We start from the raw sequence: 8,097 nt of genomic DNA, 5'->3' as shown, positions 1-8,097 counted from the left end.
TTGCAAGTTGTTTTCAGTTTGGATGGCTCTTACATTTATTTTAGTCTAGGACTAGTCTAATCCCTTTCCGGGAAACTGCCCCATAAACTTTATCTTACTTTACAATCATATAAATCTTTATTTAATACAAGAGTGAGTGCAGGTGCAAAAGGGGAGCTGGGCTCTTTTCTAAAGCCCCCCAACCGAAAATCATGCGAGCCTACTCAATAAACTTTATGAAATGCAAACTTTTATAAAGACAAACGTTTGTTTAAGTTTAGATATAAACACACATTGCTAGACAGTTAGGGACCACAATCTAATCAGTATTTAAAATAATATTTATTTTAAATTGTAAACATTTTTACATGACACATTTAATTATATTCCTCCAATTTTATGCACGTATATGTAAGAGCATAATTACAGCGCTTTTTACAATGTGTAAACTTTAAAAAGTTAGCGAGATGTTGGTTTTGCCGGTTGTTGATAAGTAACAGCTGTGAATGATTACCGCGCTTAAGCAGCCACGTCACAGGAGAACAAGTGAACAGTGTCTCAATGTCAAGTGAGCTAGAGTTCTTACCAGTGCCCAACCTGCATACACATTCTCAACATCGGGAAATTTAGACGGTGGGCCGAGGGGAGATTTCGTGTTATCAGACGATCTCTTGTGATGGATAACCCAGTTTTTTTTTATGTAACCGCTACACTTTTCAACAAAGCAAATAAAAATTGTTGCCACTTACATACCTTGCACATTACTATAATATCGGTAACTTTCTTCAGGTTATTTTCCCGGCGAATAGAGCAAGCAGCTACGTTTGGGGTCCGAAGTTCATGACGTATTTGTTGCCTTCATCCAATAGCGTGCGGGGAAAAGTGATGACGCGTGTCAACACACCGGCGAGTTTCGCAAGAAAGATTGAACTTGTTAACTAATTTTAGCCACTAATGCAGTTTTAATATTCAGTTTGACACAAAATGTGAATGTAGAGGTAACGTTGCCCATTCTTACTGTTTTTATTTTATGTAACCATCTTTGTCATGTCCTGTAATCTTTAATAAATACACCGTTCTGATATCTGTTATCGCTTGGAAACACAACGTCATAAAGCAAGACAGACAATTATTTTCCCTGCTTTATCATGTTTACTGGAAAGAAATGTCAAAAAATGAAGTGCTGCATGCATGTATTTGAGGGTAGTTGACCCACCATTCCCTTCACAGGCACAAGTTGGCAGAAATTGATTTAATCGGTGTTTCTGTGGAAAGACCTTGAATGCAGAGAAAGCATTATACAAGAATACAGGCATATAAGTTACAAAGCCAGGAACCGACAAACAAGTTAGTCAAACTAGCTACCACTAGCTACAGCTATTTTACAAATATCACAAAGATAAAAAGCGAACAAAGGAGAAGAGAGGAAGTTTTTATTGAAGAAACTGCAAAGGAAGGTTGGTAGTATATTGTATAGACATGCAGTGAAGAAAGTAGCATGGTTTACAGTAGTATAAATTAAATATGCAATGTTTTAGCAGTAGCCTTTAAATAGCAGAGCAAAATTGCATCAAAGACAAATGGTTTAAGATTATTATAACAGTTACATAGAAAATCGCTGGGGGATGGCAACATATACAGTGTATATACATACACATGTGCAGTGTAGTAAAAGTATAAGAGTAGTACAAATGTAGATGCAGTGTATTAAAAGTAATATAATAAAAACAACCTACAAAATTTACCTTTTCAATTATGGCATCGTTATTATCAACAAGACCAGACACCTGGGGTCTCATTTATAAATCCCTACTAAAAGTCTACGTACGCACAAAAGCCAAAAATGGCATACGCCAAAAAATACCAAAACAAAACAAAGCAATGTTCCCTCTACAAATCCCAGATCACCTGCAAGTGTTCACACACGAATCCTCCCCAAGTCCCACCCTGCAAGCCCATCTCCCATTAAGTTTTTTTTTTTTAATAGATCACAACCTTGGGAACTGGTGTACGCACATTTCCAGCCCCGTTTTGTGCGTACGGCAGTTCCCACACAAAGGTTGTGATCTATAAAAAAAATAAATAATGGGAGATGGGCTTGCAGGGTGGGACCTGAGGATGATTCATGTATGAACACTTGCAGGTGATCTGTGATTTATAAAGGGAACAGTGCTTTGTTTTATAAGTATTAATATTTTTTTGGTGTATGCCATTTTTGGCTTTTGTGTGTACGTAGACTTTTAGTAAGGATCCTACGCTTTTATAAATAAGACCCCTAAACGATGCAAAATTGGTTTATTACCCATGTTAAGGGAACAGGTGGAACCAATATATGTAGCATGAGTTTTTCCCCGATGAAAGTTAAACCCCATTCACACAGACCTCTGGTCCCAGAAAATACCCGTAAAATTGCCAGACAAGCGTCTGTGTGAACAAAAACTGGTTCCGTTAATCTTCTGGGATCGTTGCCGGAAAGAGGACCTAGTAAGATACGCGGGTAACCCTCTGTGTGAACAAGAAGCTGCAAGAATGCCGTAATGGGCGTGTCGAAGTGAGGACGCGCGCGTCATCATCACAACACAAGTTATGGTTCAGCTCCTTACAACGAGAGATAACATGCATATAAACATTCACCACGAGAAATGTTGCAAACTAGATTGAAGCAGTTATCAGGAAATGATAAATGAGACGCATAAACAATGACGCACGTGCCGTAGTGAGGACGCGTGTGTCATGGCAACATGAAGTTGGTTCAACTCTTTAAAATGAGGGATTTACAACATTCACGACGAGAAATGTCAGCAAACTGGACTGAAGCAGATATCAGGTAAGTTTGCTCGTTACTTACTGCATTGAAACAGAGATCATTCAGCAGCATAAAAGAATATCGCGTCACATGCTCATTTGAGCTATAATAAATGAAAATACCCGCACGTCAACCCAACAAGATAATATCGTTCAGCTCCTCAAAATGCAGGTTTTAAATGCATATAAACAATCACGATGAGAAATGTCTGAAAACTGTATCAAAGCAGAAATCATGGAGCTTGTCAAATATACACTCTGAAGCCGAGATCATTCACCAGCATAGAACTGTGCATTCACGCGCTCCTTTATAGTCTTATCATAAACAAAAAGCAAAGAGTTGTTTCTGGAGAGAGAAATAATAAAAAATATGCAAACTTCAGACGCTGCGTAGAAGAGAGGGCGGGACTTTCAACAGGTCACGTGTCTTTCCGGGACCATCACATATGCCGGGTTAACTTGGCAGTGTGAATGAATAAAATATCAAGCGGTCCCGTAAAATTCCAGGATGCTTGTGCCGTGTATCTTACGGAATATCTGTGTGAAAAGGGCTTTACAGATCATTTTTCTTCAATCAGTGATGTGCAGAACCTAAACATATTGTTTAGGACTTTTTTAGTGGTAGAGGCAGAGGATGGAGAGGCAGCGCCAGTAAAAACACAGGCTCTAAGGTCTTAAGCCCATGGTCTTTAGACATCCAAGCAGGCCCCACACCTTGCATTATCTGCAAACATAAGAAGTATAAGGTTCAGAAAAACAGCAGTAAAGGGGTTCAAATAAAATTAACAGTATAAAACAAGGTATCACTTCACCTGCCCTTACAAAAATTAACCATTGTTTTTCTACAGTTAAAAAATGGTTACTGTAGTAAAACCATGGTAACCACAAACTAAGTATTGTTTTGACAACTATGGTTTTCAAAAACCATAGTTAAATCGTGGTTAGTGTAGTAAAACCATAGTTTTGCTGATAGTTATCAATACAACAAAATACCTTGGTTTTTACACTTTTACCACAATAAAACCATGGTTAATTTTCGTAAGGGTGCTATCGAGATTATACCCGGTACCTCACCACACAAAAACACGAGAACATTAACTAAATGGGTACAAGCACTTCTGCAAAACAGTCATTGACGAGAGGCTGTTAACAACGTGAACTTTGACTGTCAAAGCTAAATTTACTTCTCAAAAAAACTGTGGAAGAAACATAGGGAGTGAACATTGCAGCTTATAAAAACTATAATACTGTGAAAAGCATAAAATATATCGTAATGTACATTTTCGCTGCTCTAGTTGTCTACACCCAAGCAGCTGTCGAAGTGTGGCTTGCCCACCGGTCATTTTCAAGCGCAGTGGGCGCAAACTTTATGAAATATTACTAACACAACCGGCTGGGGTGTGTCTCTCTTAAACGGAGATGTAAGAGAAATGAAGACGACACATATACATGTTTTGTGTATGATCGATCGGCGGTAAAAGTGAATCTGCACGGAACATCGTTGTTGTACTGAACGGTTAACGTTAGTCTACGCCTACGTAAAACGACACTAACGAGACGCATACATACGTTTGAACAAACCAGTGTACACAACAAACATTTTAAATAGATATCAATTAAATCAAATGAATACTTACAATCACACAAAGAATGTCCTTGGCGATGGTCAATTCCGCTGCAGCTCGTGTATGAATCCGTAACAGCTGTTCTACTAACCTAAATCTGATTGGTTAATAATAATCCTATGTCAGTATCTTGCCGCTCTATTGGTTCGACTGATATAGTAGGCAAAAGCGTTTGCCTGCATATTTACGGGGGCATTTTATCATTTCGGAGGAAAATGTGCAATAAATGCGAGTGGCAACACTTTTCATATCGTTGAGACTAAAACAACCGTCCAAACTTTACAAATTCAGGTTCTCCCTCCATGGGGATCATCCGTTTCGAAAAGTAAAGCAGATACGGAGCCTCGGCCCACCGTCTAATTGGGAACAAATTGAGACACTCGCTGAGCAGCACCCAGCACCCGCAGCCAGCTACAGTGGTTGGGTGCGCCGCTCTAATTTGCCCGTTTAGAACGTTATGCGTCGGATTAGTTCCGCTTTTGGCGCTCGCGTGTAAAATCAAAATAAATGTATACTTTTTTTATTTGGTCAGCACGGGGTGGCCACAGGGGTGGCCAGGGACTTGTCTACAGAGGCACGGGCCACCCTTGGCCTCCGTGTAGAACCGCCACTGAATGTTTCCCATCTGCTGATAAACATGTATTTAGTATGCATAAAACAGATAATTGACTTTTTAAACATGTTCAAATATATAATGCTTAACATCGCTCACTAACTTCTTTCGTGAGAGAATCTCCCTCGATGCTCTCTCTACAGCGCCAGCGCTTGAGACTCCGCCCACCTGAGCAGCTCGTTTGGATTTAAAGGGATACACACAAAAACGGTGCATTTTTGCTCAGACCCATAAAGTGCCTATTTTAACATGCCACAATAAATTACCTATATGGTATTTTGAGCTAAAACTTCACATATGTACTCAAGGCACATCAAAGATTTATTTATTATTTTAAAAACGTCTTCTGGAATGTCCCCTTTAAATAAATTCCCAAAATGGCAGGCAAACAAATCCAAAGGGCAATCCAAAAGAGTAATCCACAAAACAGGCAATGGGTCAAAATCCAGAATATCCAAAACAAGAACAGGAAAGGAAGACTATTCAGACATACTACTCGCCTTACCTGGTTTTTCGCTGTCTTGAAGTATGCTGTTTCGGATGCAGCCGTTGTCTCAGATGACAATGTATTTGTCCTGTGGTGGCTACCATATTCTTTTTGAAATTGAGGGGTGAGCAATTCGCAATCTCACCACTAGATCCCGTTAAAATTTACACACACCATCTTTAAATAGAGCTATGCTTCCCTAGATACATTTGTTACAGGACCTTAGAAAATGGGGAGATGGCTCTGTTAAGACAAATTCACGAAAACATTATTAACTCTTTCGCCGCCAGCATTTTTTTAAAAAGTTGCCAGCCAGCACCAGCGTTTTTCATGATTTTCACAAAAGTTTAATGCCTTCCAGAAAATGTTCTTCTTTAAATATATAAACATACAATAAACCAAATAAAAGAACATACCCTCTGCTTTCAAACAAAAGAAAACGTTTCATCCTACCTTCAGTAGTTCTTTTGTAATCAGCTTTTGAATATGGGTAGGTTTCTGATAATTCAATTTTTGTGATGGACTTTTCATAGAGATCCCATTCAGAGCGATCTTTAAAACAAACACGGACATGCAGCCGCTTGCCATTGGGCAATACTTACGTGTTTAAAAAGTTGTGGCGCCACCTGGCAGGGAAGCGTTTTCTCTTGATTGACGAGATATCTCGTCAATGGTGGCGAAAGAGTTAAGACAAAAAATTAAGACAAAAAATAAGTTCTTAAATATAAGAAGTTCGTAAGAATGATCCTAAGTGCAATTCTCAAACATTTCTTAAGGAGTTCTCTTTTTTCTTAAGAATATCTTAAAATTTTGTCTTAAGAATAAAATGACAAGCTTTGAAATTAGTTATGTTACCCTGCTAATGAGGTAACAATACACATCCATTAATCTTTTGACTACCTACGTGACTTTTAGCTGTTAAGTAATTTCACAATGAATGTAGGCTATTACGGAGAAAGTAAAATTTTTGCTAATATTATCTCTAATACTTATTTGTGTTTCATGACGTACTGAGTAAGCCATTAAACGTTTAGGTTACTCACGTTACAATGGTTCCATGAAATAACGGGAACACGCATTGCGTTAGTTGCTGACGCAATGGGGGAAACTCCTGTTTACTTTGTGATTGAAGCCTATTTGTTAACGTCTGTAAAAATTACAGACCAATGGTGTTCGAACCCGTGAAAGGGCGGACTTACGCTCTATATATGTGTGGATAGAACACCATTTCGCCAATTCTGCCCCTGTTGCAAGTTGCACCTCGACAGATAGCTGAACAGGTTGAAGATGAAGTAAAGTCGAAACCAAATAATTCCTTTTTGGTGTTTTACTTGATAACTTCAGTCAAACAACGTGGATTTGTGAAACTACAATATAAAAATAAAAGCATACATTAAATACAGAAATATAAAGCTTAATTCACATGAATTATAAGATAATCATGACTCCATCAGTTGAATATAGAAACAAACTGTCTGTAAACATAATACAGTACTATGCACAGATAGCTGTTAGCAAAACAAATGCTAAACTAACTTTTTAATTACAATGAAAAATGTATGTGTCAATCTAGTTAAGTGATCATCTTTAAATGTATGTACTGTGAACATAAATATGAACACTTACAGACAATGGCCTCTTTAGCAAGAAATAACAGAAGAAAAATAGCTTTCTATCAGAGAGTGCAGAGTCTGCTGCTGCAACATGGGCTGAATCCAAAACCGCATACTTACTGTGTAGGTACTGAATTTCACTGTATACCCACTTAATGTGCGCTAAGACAGTACGTACATTCGCGTTAAGTATGGACAGCATCCGCCATGTTGACGTTATCATGCGACCTATGATGTAGTAGACTTGTTTGAGTTCATGCGGAACCACAAGAACCGACAGGAGATTGACATCACAATACCGCAAGTACTTTGATGTCATCCACCTACAGCGGTGCATGAACTCGAACAAACCTAATAATAGACATGAAAACGTATGCGTGTGTTTGAGGGACAGGTGCACTAACACCTGATCACATCAGTAACTTGACAACTCTACTACGGTCTCTGTCAGTGTTACAGATATATTACACATTAGTTTGTAGTGGACTAAGTGGATAAGTAGTGGATAAGTAAAACTAGCAGATTGTAATTTAATATCTATTGTCAGTTGACAGCTGTGCTTGAATACAAACTAGACAATGCAGGCCATGTGATTATATACATTTTAGTGAAGCAATCTCTTGTATTTACTTAAAACAACAGGAAACATGAATTTAAAAAAATGAATGAATAAAACCATCACAATAAATGAAAACATATAGAAGTGAATCCCATATCAAACAAAACTTTATTCAAATGTATTTTTCTAACAAACCATCACATATTTACTGTCATCTCAACACAGCTGTGACAATTCTACAGCTTTATTTTCATGAATCAGCTGAGCACTTTGTGGTAAATCCTGGGTCTGTGCGTGAAGTCAGGGTGCTGAGGAACAGCCCTGTGTAACGTTTCGAAATCACCCAATTGGTTGGTCTCCGGTCGATTGCTTTGCTTTCCCGTGGCATCATGGGAAAGCTGGGATAGAAGTGTCCA

This window comes from Misgurnus anguillicaudatus, chromosome 22 (assembly GCF_027580225.2).
Source record: "Misgurnus anguillicaudatus chromosome 22, ASM2758022v2, whole genome shotgun sequence".
In the NCBI taxonomy this organism is placed as follows: Eukaryota; Metazoa; Chordata; class Actinopteri; order Cypriniformes; family Cobitidae; genus Misgurnus; species Misgurnus anguillicaudatus.
The sequence above is the reverse complement of the archived record's forward strand: the minus strand, read 5'-3'. Positions refer to the sequence as shown.